Genomic DNA, 14,193 nt, shown 5'->3' on the forward strand with positions numbered 1-14,193 from the left:
TATATATATATATATATTATATATATATATATATATATATTATATATATATATATATATATATATATATATATATATATATATATATATATATATATATATATATATATATATATATATATATATATATATATATATATATATATATATATATATATATATATATATGTCGTACCTAGTAGCCAGAACGCACTTCTCAGCCTACTATGCAAGGCCCGATTTGCCTAATTAGCCAAGTTTTCATGAATTAATTGTTTTTCGACTACCTAACCTACCTAACCTAACCTAACCTAACTTTTTCGGCTACCTAACCAAACCTAACCTATAAAGATAGGTTAGGTTAGGTTAGGTAGGGTTGGTTAGGTTCGGTCATATATCTACGTAAATTTTAACTCCAATAAAAAAAAATTGACCTCATACATAATGAAATGGGAAGCTTTATCATTTCATAAGAAAGAAATAAGAAAAAATATATTAATTCAGGAAAACTTGGCTTATTAGGCAAATCGGGCCTTGAATAGTTGGCCAAAAAGTGAGTTCTGGCTACTAGGTACGACATATATATATATATATATATATATATATATATATATATATATATATATATATATATATATATATATATATATATATATATATATATATATATATATATATATATATATGACAGACAGACACACAGATACACACAAATTTAAGAAAGAACTAACAGAAAAAGAGACATATATGCTGAACAATACAAAATCTGCACCATTTCAAGTATTGGTTGGTCAGGAATGTGAGGCTGTTAATTCGTTTCATCAGAGGTTCAGTGCGAGCTGTCACCCGTGTTGTCCTCTTGATGGCACGCCACGTGTGACTGACATTTGACGCCCACCAGTAGACATACTAGATGATTGACAGCCGGACAAACATATACTGTGTTGAGTGATGCTATGGGTTAATGCAGTGGGTGTTGCCATGAGTTACTGCAGTGGGTGATGCCATGGGTTACTGAGATGGGCGTTGCAATGGGTTACTGCAGTGGGTGTTGTGGATTACTGCAGTGGATGTTGCCATGGGTTACAGCAGTGGGTGTTGTCATGGGTTACTGCAGTAAGTGTAGCCATGGATTACTGCAGTGGGTGTTGTTATGGATTACTACAGTGGGTGTCGTCATGGATTACTGCAGTGGGTGATGTCATGGGATAGAGCAGTGGGTGTTGCCATGGGTTACCGCAGTGAGTGTTGCCATGGATTACTGCAGTTGGTGTTATCATGGATTCCTGCAGTGAGCGTTGTCATGGACTACTGCAGTGAGCGTTGTCATGGATTACTGCAGTGGGTGCTGTCATGGACTACTGCATTTAGTGTTGTCATGGATTACTGCAGTTGGTGGTGGTGTTGTAATACCCCGCCTCTAGGAAACACGCTCGTGCCTGACACAGGGTTTGATAAAATGTCTGATCTGTATCTCCCCGGTCTATCACACTTCAATTAAAAGTAAGGGTGTGATCCACCCAAAACCCTATGATGTAGAGTGAAGTACCAGTCGTTTGAGAGGGGGAATCATAAAAAAAAACATAAAATTATATTTATAATAAATCAACTATGGTTTATTTTTATAATACAAACCCAGACATATATATTTGATATCTAATGGTCTGCCAGACTGATTGCACACACTTAAACTAGAATACAATCATACACTACTTAACTGTCAAGACATGTTGACACCAGGCCCCACTGTTTGCTACTGACTGCTTGAGCCTTGAGGCGACGTGAGGGGCCTCACCGGACGGGTCCCTACTTGCCCTCAGTTACCACATCTGAATTATGATTCTTTACATAATTACAGAACACACTACAGACTGAAATAATTCCCATCAAACATACACATACTTTCACACATCACACTAACATAATAATATATACATTCCGAAATTATAACTAAAATCCCAAACATTCTTAAAGGATTAAAATGAAAGAGTTACTTTATAATGGTGTTACAATCTGACAACACAACAATGGCAGCTTAATCTCCTGTCTGCACACGTATGCTCACAAAAAATACGATGCACCAATGAGTGCAAAGCTTTTATCCGGCGTTCTACATGCGGTTCCTAGGAGGTTCACACATTAATACAATATCTTAATCGCTCTCAATACCTCAACCGTATTCTGTGTTTCTTCACAGGCGATACTCTGATGCTCGTTTTTTTTTTGCTCATTGCTCATATTTTCTGTTATTCAGTTCATAAAACCTATCAAATCAACCTGACCTAACCTATTATAAAACGAAAATAAAATACATTTCTACAGACTTGTTGTTGCTTAGCGACGACGCAAAAAGCGACCTCAGTATAGGGATAGGGTATTAGCTCCCATTAACAAATAAGTGTTAAGGCACCACAGCAACCTGACTTTTCCAACTGGGTGTGACGTCACCAGATAACCAATGCAGTCTTTGGCTCGGTACTTGCATATGTAGTCTGTCAAATGTTATTATTCAAAATAGCTATGCTATCCATCCCCACCTAACCTAATCAGAGGTTGAAGAATATACATTTTATGTTCACAGTGTGAACATAAATCTCGTGGACACTATGACAAGATCTGCACCATCTGCTCTAAAGTGTTTTACACCAGTTAGTTAGTTTAGTTAATTTATTATGCACCCTATACCCATCTTGTGGGCGGTAGTGGAAAGGGTTACAGAGGCACATAATGCGCTCAGGGACTGAACCCCACAATTCATTTAGCTAAGCAAGTTACAATCTTGATGAGCTAGTTACAAAATTCAATATAAGTCGTCACATCAACAATGGGTTCGAGATCGACCTCAAGTACAGGTTTTAAATTAAGCAACGGACATATGTGGAGAGCTAGTGTCAAAATTTATATGTTTGTCCTGCACACCGCCCCCCATCCAGTGGGCAGCGGTGGATAGGTTACAATCACTTAGTTACTACCTACAGTTAGCAAACTGGGGATATTTGGCTAAAATTTCTGGTAGCAGATCATTTTGAATGAAATATTGACACATCGCTGGAACATTGGTTATAGAATTGTCTCTAAATTCACGTATCTTTTCGCACTCCATCACATAGTGACGGAGGGTGTGCGAATAATTTTGTTGACACAGTTTACATTTGGTCAGGTCTACATCAGCAGATAATGAGAATTCCCAGAGATACTTGTAACCGAGTCTAAGCCGAGCAGTAGTAACATCTAGAAGTCTGCTGATTTTATTGGATGATCCATAGATGTGTGGCTCCTCTTGCATGATAGTATGATGATAGATGGAATTACTGGTGTCAATTTCACTTTGCCTCAGATCTACAAGATCTTGTTGAAGTTCTCGGTGTTTTACACCAGCCGTGAGTATTATTATTATTAATATTATTATTACCATCATATTTTGCTCACCAGTGATAGTAGACATTTTTTGTTTACAAGTGTTATATATAGATAGTTCATTTCCAATTAACAACAGTGGTAATTAAGGTTGATAATCGAATAAATTATAATTATTTCAATTATTTATTTAAAATATATATAATCTGCAGGATATATCCCCAAAGCATGTTCATTTTGCCTGTATTTGGAGGAGGAAGACAACCACATGCAGTATTCTAGCAGTTCTGATTCAGATGATCTAGAAGCTTCTCTGCCAGAAAGTACTCAATATGAAAGTGAATCTCTTATTTTGTTTACCATTATTCTCCATTATTTATACCTGCTGCGGTATTTCAAATATATCATTAACATTAGCTGTTAATAGTACCATTAATTTGTATAATTTTTTTTTGTCTCACCAGTACAGCAGATAATTCAGGAGGAGGATTACCCTCGTGGAGGAAGAAGAGGTGTTGGAGAGCCTAGCACTAGTCAAGTTCATACTCCGCCATTAGAAGATAGCAACAACAGTCCACATTGTATGTATCATCCTCAATAATTATTTTATTTCCATATCGTTTCATTATTTATTTATAAATTATCCTATATTAAATTTATATTATTTATTAAAAATCATTATTCTTGTTACTTATAGATTCGCAACTGGAGGACAGTGACGACTCCCTGCATTTAGTTTGGGCAGCAGATTTAGATGTGGAAGCCAGCCAGCCTATCGCCAATTCACCTCCACCCCAGCAACAGCAGCAGGTAGATGTTATGCCTCCTCCTCCTCAACCAGAAGTTCTAGAAGTGATCAATAATTTCAATGGGGGGTTACATACGCCATTCATATAGGATGCCAGATTATGCCCAAGGAGATCTGCCCGTTATTTGACTATATATTGCAATAATTTTATTCACCAACTAGAATCTTTGTTTGATGCCGTTCACCCCAATTTCCCTCCTGCCCTATTAATTTATCCCGATTTTTCGTTGAATTTACAATGGCTTAATCAAGAAAATGAATTTGATTTTGAGGGAGAGTTGCCCATAAGGGTTGAACAACGCACTGTATCTAGACATGAGGCTTGTGTTGTCGTAGATAAATGGATCGCTGAATTGGATAATAAGTTCGAAGTGTTCCTCGCCGAGACAGAAGGTTCGAGTCTAGCTATTCAAAGCATTTCTGGATTTTATATTAATTCCATAGCTGTTCAGCATTCTATCCATCTGGGCGATTACGTGCCGTATCCAGTTAAAGTGCGTGGCAAACATGTTTTCAATCCTAAAGGGGAACAAAATACATGTTTGATCCAGTGTTCAGCAGCATATATATGTCTAGCTCAGGGGATGCATTTAGATAATATCATAGCACGTTCCAGGTAAGCCAGGTGGTGTCTCAGATTTGTCCGTTGGAGTGAGGATATTAAAATACCCATAACATATGACAACATCAATAAAATTGAAAGTATAAATAATTTAAGTATATATATCTAGGTGCTCACTCGTGAAGATAATAGGTACTACATTAGCTTAGCTAGAAAAGGCAGGGAGCATTCTGCCCGTAAAGTACCTTTGCTCATGTTGGAGGATCAGCAATTAGTTCTTATCAAGGACTTCAATCTATATGTCCGTAACATGCGTGATAATTCGAGTAGAATACCCAATAACCATATTTTCTGTCATTCGTGCTTGATTTATTTATAGCCCGAAGCTATGCGAGATCACGAAGAGTCATGCGAAGATAAACAAACATTGAAATTTAATCCTGAAGGTCATAAAATCAAGTTAAAAAATTACGGTCCTGCCTATGGGCTTAAACATACTGCATATTATGATTTCGAGTGCTTGGTGGATCTGTGGATCCCGCCAATCCTCAAGGTATGATTGAGAAGCGTCACAATGCTGTGGCATATGTTTTTATCGTCACCAACAGGGAACTGGAGGTGGTAAAGAGATTAACGTGTATGGGGGATGACCCTGGGAATCATTTCATAGATTGGAGAAGGCATGGAAGAGAATTAAATCTACCATGCCTAAATACAAAATATCTATGACACGTGCACATTGGCGAGCTTATAGACGGCAAACCACATGTGAAATGTGCTATAGGCCATTTAAATCAGCTAAAGACAAGCACCGTCATCATGATCATGCTATTGAATTTAATATTTATCTAGCAGCCTATTGCCGTAGGTGCAACATGTGAATAAATTCTTACAAATATCTGTATACATTCCCTCACAATGCTGCTTATGACCTCGGGGTGATTTTTAAATGAATTGTCTAACCTCCCTAACCGTAGAATTTATATTGCCTCCAAAGATAGATTTAAGTTAATGAAAGTAGATATTGGTAAACTTCGGTTTATGGACAGTCTGTCTTTATTGAATGATGGGCTAGATAATCTATTTAAAGAACACATCAAGGGTGGTAAACCCACCAGATATACCTCAGGTATGCTAGATGACGTCCCTGTAGCTGCCCACCATTTATTAAAGACAGGCAAACAGGTAATCTGTTATGACTACATTTCATCTATGAAGAAATTAGATGAACCTGCTCTTCCTCCTCCTGAAGCCTTCTACAATAGTTTAAAGCACGAGGCAATAAGTGAGAACGATTATAAAATGGCTAAAGAAGTCTTATTAGATTAGCGGAATGCAAGACCATTGGGGATTACTTGAAGGTCTATTTGAAAGTGGATACTGGACTATTGTGTGATGTGTTTACTCTACGGCGCAAGACCATGCTTGAGCTGTTCAAGTGGGACATTACACACTATGTCTCGTTATCTAGTTTTGCGTGGGACGCTTTCTTGTTTAAGAGTCAAGTTGTCTTGGACTGTATTTCTGATCCCCATTTGTACGATGTATTGCGCAGAAATTTCTGAGGCGGATTTATCTCTGTTATACGACAACACACAAGAGTTGAGAATGAACATACAGGTGTGTCTAAGCTTGTAAGTGAGGTTCCCGAGAGCGTCCCAGTATTAATGACGTATCTGATTGCAGAGTCGACCTGGGACTGCTGTGTTGGACGATGGATCAGTCTACCCAAGGCAGCCAAGGTCTCCTCATCAGTCTGCTTTGGAGAAGCTGTGAGCCATCCCTGGACGAACTCTGTTGAGAGTAATAGCCTGCCTGAGGAGTGGCAGTGTTGGGAATCGCCTTATCCGGGGTTGGCTGGTGGAGACCACCCACTGGGGTGCTGTATGAGGAGAGTGACCAGCGAGTCACACGAGGCTCCTGGCTAGGGCACGCAACCCTAAGTATCGGTCGTGGAGTGGCCTACACAGCGGAGCTGATCGGTACTTGCCAGCTACAGGCTGGATTGTGGTCGGACGCCTCCACGACGAAGCACCCAGTGGGACTGTGATTTGGCTAGCCTGTGGCCAGGGTAGATTTGTCATAGTCATAGTGGATTCATCGTGGGCCACGGAAGAAGGAACCAGGGCTACCCAGAGTGAGCATCGTTGAGCATCCAGTGTCTTCGGAGGAAGACGCAACTGTACATAAGTGTAGTAATAATCCCCGCGTGCGACTGTTATTTATTGATATATGGTGGTGGTAAATATATCAGAAAAACTGGAACATTTGTATCCCTTCCCCTTTAATTTAACTTGTGTTACAGAACACACATCTTGAAAGCCTCTACTAATTTGGGGCCGGATTCCCAAACTCCCAAGGTTTGAGTAGCAACATTTGCAAATTTGCCGATGATACGAAAATCGGTAGAGAAATTAATTCGGAGGAGGACTCACTATCACTTCAAGTTGGTCTAGATAGGGTTTTGAAATGGTCAAAGGATTGGCAGATGCAGTTTAATGCTGATAAATGTAAAGTTCTGAGGTTAGGTAATGATGATAGAGTTACAAGATACGAGCTAGATGGTGTTGAGATTGCGAAGTCGGATTGCTAAAGGGATCTGGGAGTTATGATTAGTAAGAATTTAAAACAAAAGGATCAATGTATAAATGTTCGTAATAAGGCAAATCGGACACTTGGATTTATTAATCGCAGCGTTAGTAACAAGACACCTGGTGTGGTTCTCAAGCTATATCTTGCTCTAGTTAGGCCCCATTTAGATTATGCAGTTCAGTTTTGGTCGCCATATTATAGAATGAATATAAATTCACTTGAACGTGTCCAGCGTAGGATGACTAAGTTAATTCCCCAAATTAGAAATCTTTCATATGAAGAAAGATTAACAAAGCTTAAGTTGCATTCACTGGAAAGGCGAAGAGTTAGGGGTGACATGATAGAGGTTTACAAGTGGGTGAATGGACATAACAAAGGGGATATTAATAGGGTATTAAAAGTATCAACACAAGACAGAACACGAAACAATGGGTATAAATTGGATAAGTTTAGATTTAGGAAAGACTTGGGTAAATACTGGTTCAGTAACAGGGTTGTTGATTTGTGGAACCAATTGCCGCGTAACATTGTGGAGGTGGGGTCCCTCGATTGTTTCAAGCGCGGGTTGGACAAGTATATGAGTGGGATTGGGTGGTTATAAATAGGAGCTGCCTCGTATGGGCCAACAGGCCTTCTGCAGTTGCCTTTGTTCTTATGTCACTGTGTAGTAACTTCGGTTTTTTTTACGCTTTGATTGCAATATCGTTCTCATAGTCCCTTTCCGATGTTCGTCTTATGTTAATGTAATCGTTCCAAGCTCTGTTGCATCTGATCCTGTTGTCCTCTGTGCTTTGTCTTCTGTACTTCCTCCACTCCCGCCTGCTGGCCATTTTTGCTTCCTGACACTGTCTATTAAACCATTGGTTATTATATTCCTTCTTGTTTTTTCCCTTTACTGTTGGTATAAATCTCTCTTCGGCCTCCTGGCATTTCTGTATGACTAGGTCCATCATATCTTGGACTGTTTTTCCTCTAATTTCTTCCTCCCACTGCACTTCACCCAGACAGTCCCTTATCCTCTTATAGTCCCCTTTCCTGTAGTCAACTCTCCTTTCCCAGACCTCTTGTTCCATGGTCATAAGTTTGAATTCCATCATGTAGTCAAAGACTAGGACACAATGGTCACTGGCCCCTAGAGGTATCACATGCTCTAAATTCTCGATATCTTCTACGTGAAAATCAGGTCTAATAGGCTCGGTGCATCTCCTCCTCTTTCCCTTGTGTCTTCCTTCATATGTTGTGTTAGGAAATTCCTGTCTATAACATCTACTAATTTTGCTCACCACGTTTCGTCCCCTCCATAGGGATTCCTTGATTCCCAATTTATCTCTCCATGATTTAGGTCCCCCATGATCAGCAGCTTCGCTCTCATTTTGTAGGCTAGTGTTGCTGCCTTCTGCAGTTCATCTATACATGCCTTGTTGTTGTCATCATACTCCTGCCTGGGTCTTCTACTGTTTGGCGGGGGATTGTAGATTACCAAGATCACAATCTTCCTCCCATCTACTCTCAGAGTTCCATGTATGAAGCTTGTGCACTCATTGGTAACTCGATTTCCCAGGTCTTCAAACTTCCATTTCCACTTTATTGGGAGTGCCACTCCCCCTCCCTGTCTCTGTGTATCACCTGGTACCCTTCAGGAAAGATTGCATCTGAGATCATGTCATTAATTTTAGTTTCCACAATTGCAACTATGTCAAGATCTGCTTCACTCACTCTTTCTTTTATCTCTTTTGCTTTATTAGATACCCCATCAGCATTGGTGTACCAAACCTTGAGATTCTTCATTGAAACTCTTGTACCAGAGTTCTCCCTTTCTTTGGGGGGTGACTGGGGCAGGGGGGATCTGGGGGGTGTCTGGGGTATGACTGGGGGCGGGGAGGATCCGGGGGATGTCCGGGGGGATCCGGGGGGTGTTTGGGGGTGAAAGAGGTCAGGAGGGGTGCTTGGGGGGCTGGGCTTCTAGGAAGGTAGGTAGGAGGGTCTGGGGTAGGGCCTGGGTAGGTAGGTCTGGAGTAGGAAGGGCATACTAGGTCTGAAGATTAGGGAGGGTCTGATAGGCATAGAGGGGTTGGGAGATAGCGTAAGCCTGTCTTACGCTGTCTCTCCAGCTTATGTGCCAGCCTCTTATGCGGTACTGTGTCAAAGGCCTTCCGACAATCCAAAAAAATGCAGTCCGCCCAGCCCTCTCTTTCTTGCTTAATCTTTGTCACCTGATCGTAGAATTCTATCAAGCCTGTAAGGCAAGATTTACCCTCCCTGAACCCATGTTGGCGATTTGTCACGAAGTCCCTTCTCTCCAGATGTGTTACCAGGTTTTTTCTCACGATCTTCTCCATCACCTTGCATGGTATACAAGTCAAGGACACTGGCCTGTAGTTCAGTGCCTCTGTGTGTCCGTGCGCGCACGCGCACGGACTGCTAAAACTGCTAAACTGCTAAAACAAGGGCGGCAGACTGCTAAAACTATTATTAAAAAGTATTGTCGGAAGAGGTTTCTGACTACCTGTACATAGTATGTGCGAAGGACTTGCAGACTGGCTCCTTCAGAGAGGGTGGTTAGCGGCCTGAGGATTGCATTCTGGGCCGCAGTTCTCTCTCTCTCAAGTAAGTGACCTCAGCATTAAAATTTATGTGTCCAGGATTATTCCTAGATACTGATAAGTGTCCACCCATTCAATTGGTTGACCCTGTACTGTGAGTTGGAGTTGGATGCTTCACTATTTTTATGGGCATGACTTTTGTCTTTGTAGGGTTGAGTTTGATACCAATCTGCTTTGCCTCTTCACTGATGCATTCTAAGCAATTGGGTGCAAGACGTGCCACATCCCTTTCTTTTATGATGCTGACAAAGTCGTCCGCGTAGTTTAGCAGCCTGCAGTGTTTTGTCATTCAGCCTCATTATTCTTTCCATTAAACAGTTGAAGAGTAGGGGCTGAGAATGCCTCTTTGCGGTGTACCATTTTCATGTCTTTTGTATTCAGGGACCGTGCGTGAAGTTGTTTCTTTCTGCTTTATGTCTTGCTTGCTTATGAGACAGTTTTTGGTCTCTTTTTGGCCAAAGAGCAGGTTGCCTTTGACCTCTTTGTCGATGAAGCAGCAGAGAATAGCTGGGGCGCTAGCCAGTTCAGAGGCTTTCTCGAGGTCCAGGAATATCAGCATTCCTGGTTTGTCATTCAAGTGGGCTAAACGAGTGGAATACATCTCACTGTGCCAACCCCTCTTCTATAGGCATACATATCCTGGTGCTGTTTAGGCATTTTCCAATGAAGTCTGTTGAGTGCCATTCTGTCAGCCGTCTTGGCTGTACAGCTTTGGAGAGAGATGGGGCTTGGATATGCTGAATTTTTGGGTTTTGGTATCGGCATTATGTCTGTCCTGTTCCTAATTGTAGGTCTAGACCTACAAGAAGTCCAGGCTAAATAAATTAACCTAAGGTATGCAGCATCACCCTCTGAACCGAGGTTTCTAATCATTTTATAAGTTATTTTGTCGTCTCCAGGGGGAATATATCTTTGGAATTTTTATTAGCCAGATTGAGCTCATCCACTGTGAAAGGGGTATTAGTATCAGAGACTTCTGCACATGCTGTAATGATTCTGTGCTACCTTTCTTCCTCAAATCCTGCCTGCACTGCTCATACATCCGGTGGAAGCTGATTACTGGTTGTTCTTTCTGCAAACATGGTTGCCAGTATTTCGCCTTCCTGATGCGGATCCTTAGGGTACTCACCTAGTTGTGCTTGCGGGGGTTGAGCTCTGTCTCTTTGGTCTCGCCTCTCAACCGTCAATCAACAGGTGTACAGGTTCCTGAGCCTATTGGGCTCTATCATATCTACACTTGAAACTATGAAAGGAGTCAGCCTCCACCACATTACTTCCTAATGCATTCCATTTGTCAACCACTCTGACACTAAAAAAGTTCTTTCTAATATCTCTGTGGCTAACTTGGGCACTCAGTTCCCACCTGTGTCCCCTAGGGCGTGTGCCCCTTATGTTAAATAGCCTGGAAGAGGGAGAACAGATCACAGATCTGTTCAAAGGAACAGCTTTTCCCACCAGCAGAATGCTCGCCAAGAAAGGGACAAGAAAATGAACAGAAGAAAGTGAGCTTCAAGGCAATGTACACTAACATAGATGGGATTACAAATAAAACAAGTGATCTCGGAGAATGGGCACTAGAAGAAAACCCAGACATAATAGCACTCACAGAAACAAAGCTAAAGAAAACAATAACAAACGCAGTGTTTCCACAGGACTACTATGTAGTGAAGAAAGAGAGAGAAGGGAGAGGAGGAGGTGGTGTAGTTTTGCTGATAAGAAATGGTTGGAGTTTTGAAGAGATAATAAATCAAAACTGTGAAGTTTTCAGTGACTACATGTCAGGCATCATAGCAACTGGAGAACTGAAAATTATAGTAGTAGTCATTATATAACCCCCCACCAAACGACAGAAGACCCCAGACAGGAATATGATAGAAACAACATGGCCACAATCAATATAATAGAGAGTAGCTTCTGTTGCTAGATTGGGGGAACAGAGACTCACATTGAGGACCAGAAACATGGAAAGCTAAGCTGCTGGACGTGGCCAAGAAGAAACTTTCCAAGTCAAGGGACCGACAAGAATGAGAGGAGAGGAAGAACCAGCCTTGCTTGATCTGATATTTACCCTAAATGAGTCGGATATAAGGGAAGTTAAGATGGAAGCACCCTTGGGAATGAGTGATCACAGTGTATTGAGCTTTGAGTACCAGGTAGAGCTAGGAATTATCGCCTCCCCAAAAGAACTAGGAAACAAAAGGTTGGCATACAGAAAAGGGAACTATGAGGAGATGAGAAGTATTTTGTGCCTGTGTCCCAAGGTATTTTCCTAAGGAAAATACCTTGGGACACAGGCACAAAAATATTGTATATTGTATATATCCGGTTTCTGATATACGTAAATGATCTCCCAGATGGTATAGACTCATTCCTCTCAATATTTGCTGACGACGCCAAAATTATGAGAAGGATTACAACAGAGGAGGACAGCTTGAGGCTTCAAGAAGACCTGGACAAGCTGCAGGAATGTTCGAACAAATGGTTGTTAGAGTTTAACCCAAGCAAATGTAATGTAATGAAGATAGGTGTTGGGAGCAGGAGACCAGATACAAGGTATCATTTGGGAGATGAAATGCTTCAAGAGTCAGAGAGAGAGAAAGACCTGGGGGTTGATATTACTCCAGACCTGTCACTGAAGCTCATATCAGGAAGATAACATCAGCGGCATATGCCAGGTTGGCTAACATAAGAACGGCCTTTAGAAACTTGTGTAAGGAATCTTTCAGAACATAATATAACACATATGTCAGACCAATCCTGGAGTATGCGGCTCCAGCATGGAGTCCATATGTATTCAAGCACACACACACACGACTAAAAAAAATATAGCATTACATTACAGCAGATTGATGAAGAAATTGACCTTGGAGTCAATATCAACTGCTCATTAAAAGTTGCACAACAGGTGGGTGCAGCAGTCAAAAAAGCAAACCAAACTCTTGTTATAATCAAGCGTACTTTTGGCTATAAGGAAAAGAAGGTAATGGTTCAACTGCATAAATCTCTGGTGCGCCCCCATTTGGATTACTGTATCCAAGCATATAGAGACCTCATTTTCTGGAGAGGAAAGCTGCTATAGAGAAGGTGCAACACCGGGTAGCAAAAGTCATTCCAAAGGTACGAGATACGAGAAGGCCTTTCTTTAGTTTAGGACCACAGAGATAACAACACTGCAAATCAGGCATGACAGGGCGGATCTCATTGAAACTTAAAATATTAAACATGTTAGAGGATGTTTATCCGGATGTTTTCTTCAAAATCAGATGTAACACAAACAAGGAGCAACGGACTAATATTACATGGAACCGCCTACCTATGTACCCATGGAACTTCCTACCCGCTGAAGCCAAAACTGTGCTGAGTTTCAAGATATACGAGGAAAAGATCAAGGCAAATTGGGGGACCTTCGGCAAGCCGGCGGCTTGTCATGTCCTCCTTGAGGCCACTAGAGTAAAAGACCTGACCTGAATGAGGACGACATCAAGAATTAGGAACATGAAATACTATTAGGAGCCAGTAACTATTGTGTCCTTGTTGTTGATCGAACTTAAAATTGTGACCATGGGACAACAGGTCTGGGAAAGAAGAGTTGAGTTCAGAAGAATAAGGGAATATCTGGGAGACATGCAGTGGGAAAGAGAACCAGCGAAGGTAAAACAGTCCAATATATGATAGACCTAATCATATGGAAACGTAAGGCGGCTGAAGAGATTTATACTAATAATAGGGTAAAAAGGTAGGAGGGAACTGCTTATTAAACCCATGGTGTAATAAACAGTGTTGTTTATTAAACTCATTGGTTTATTAAACCCATGGTAAAATTTACAGTGTAAGAGAGCAAAACTGAGAAGCAAGAGAGAGTGGAGGAAGTACAGAGGACAACAAGAATAGATGCAACAGAGCTAGAAACGAATAAATTAACATTAGAATACATTAACATGAGTACTGCAAAAGAATTATGAGAACGATATTGCGATCAGCGTGAAAAAATCTAAATTACTTGTCAAATAAGAAATCATGCCCAACAAACCTTCTGGAATTCTACTGCAAACTAAAAGAATAGGGCAGGACAGGGAAAGATGGACAGACTGCATATTTGCAGAAAGCCAAAAACGCCTTTGATAAAGAACTGCCCAGTAGACTGCTATCCAAACTTAATCAGCAGGTGGGAATAAGGGGAAAAACCCCAGATGGGTAAGGAATTACCTAACAGGAAAGAAACAGAGAGAAACGGTAAGGGGCGAGAAGTCAGACCGTCGGACAGTAACGAGTAGAATACCACAAGGATCAGTG

The 14,193-nt window shown here is 41.0% G+C and overlaps 1 long non-coding RNA gene across 1 annotated transcript; it reads left to right on the forward strand.

Annotated features, from left to right (window-relative positions):
* The first annotated feature begins 3,138 nt into the window (after positions 1–3,138).
* LOC138355533 (uncharacterized) lies at positions 3,139–6,941 on the forward strand. The gene is made up of 3 exons (XR_011223951.1): positions 3,139–3,916; positions 4,033–4,145; positions 6,392–6,941. It is a non-coding gene; the product is annotated as an uncharacterized lncRNA (long non-coding RNA).
* Positions 6,942–14,193: the final 7,252 nt, after the last annotated feature.

The sequence above is a fragment of the Procambarus clarkii genome, chromosome 67 (genome assembly GCF_040958095.1).
Source record: "Procambarus clarkii isolate CNS0578487 chromosome 67, FALCON_Pclarkii_2.0, whole genome shotgun sequence".
Lineage (NCBI taxonomy): Eukaryota > Metazoa > Arthropoda > Malacostraca > Decapoda > Cambaridae > Procambarus > Procambarus clarkii.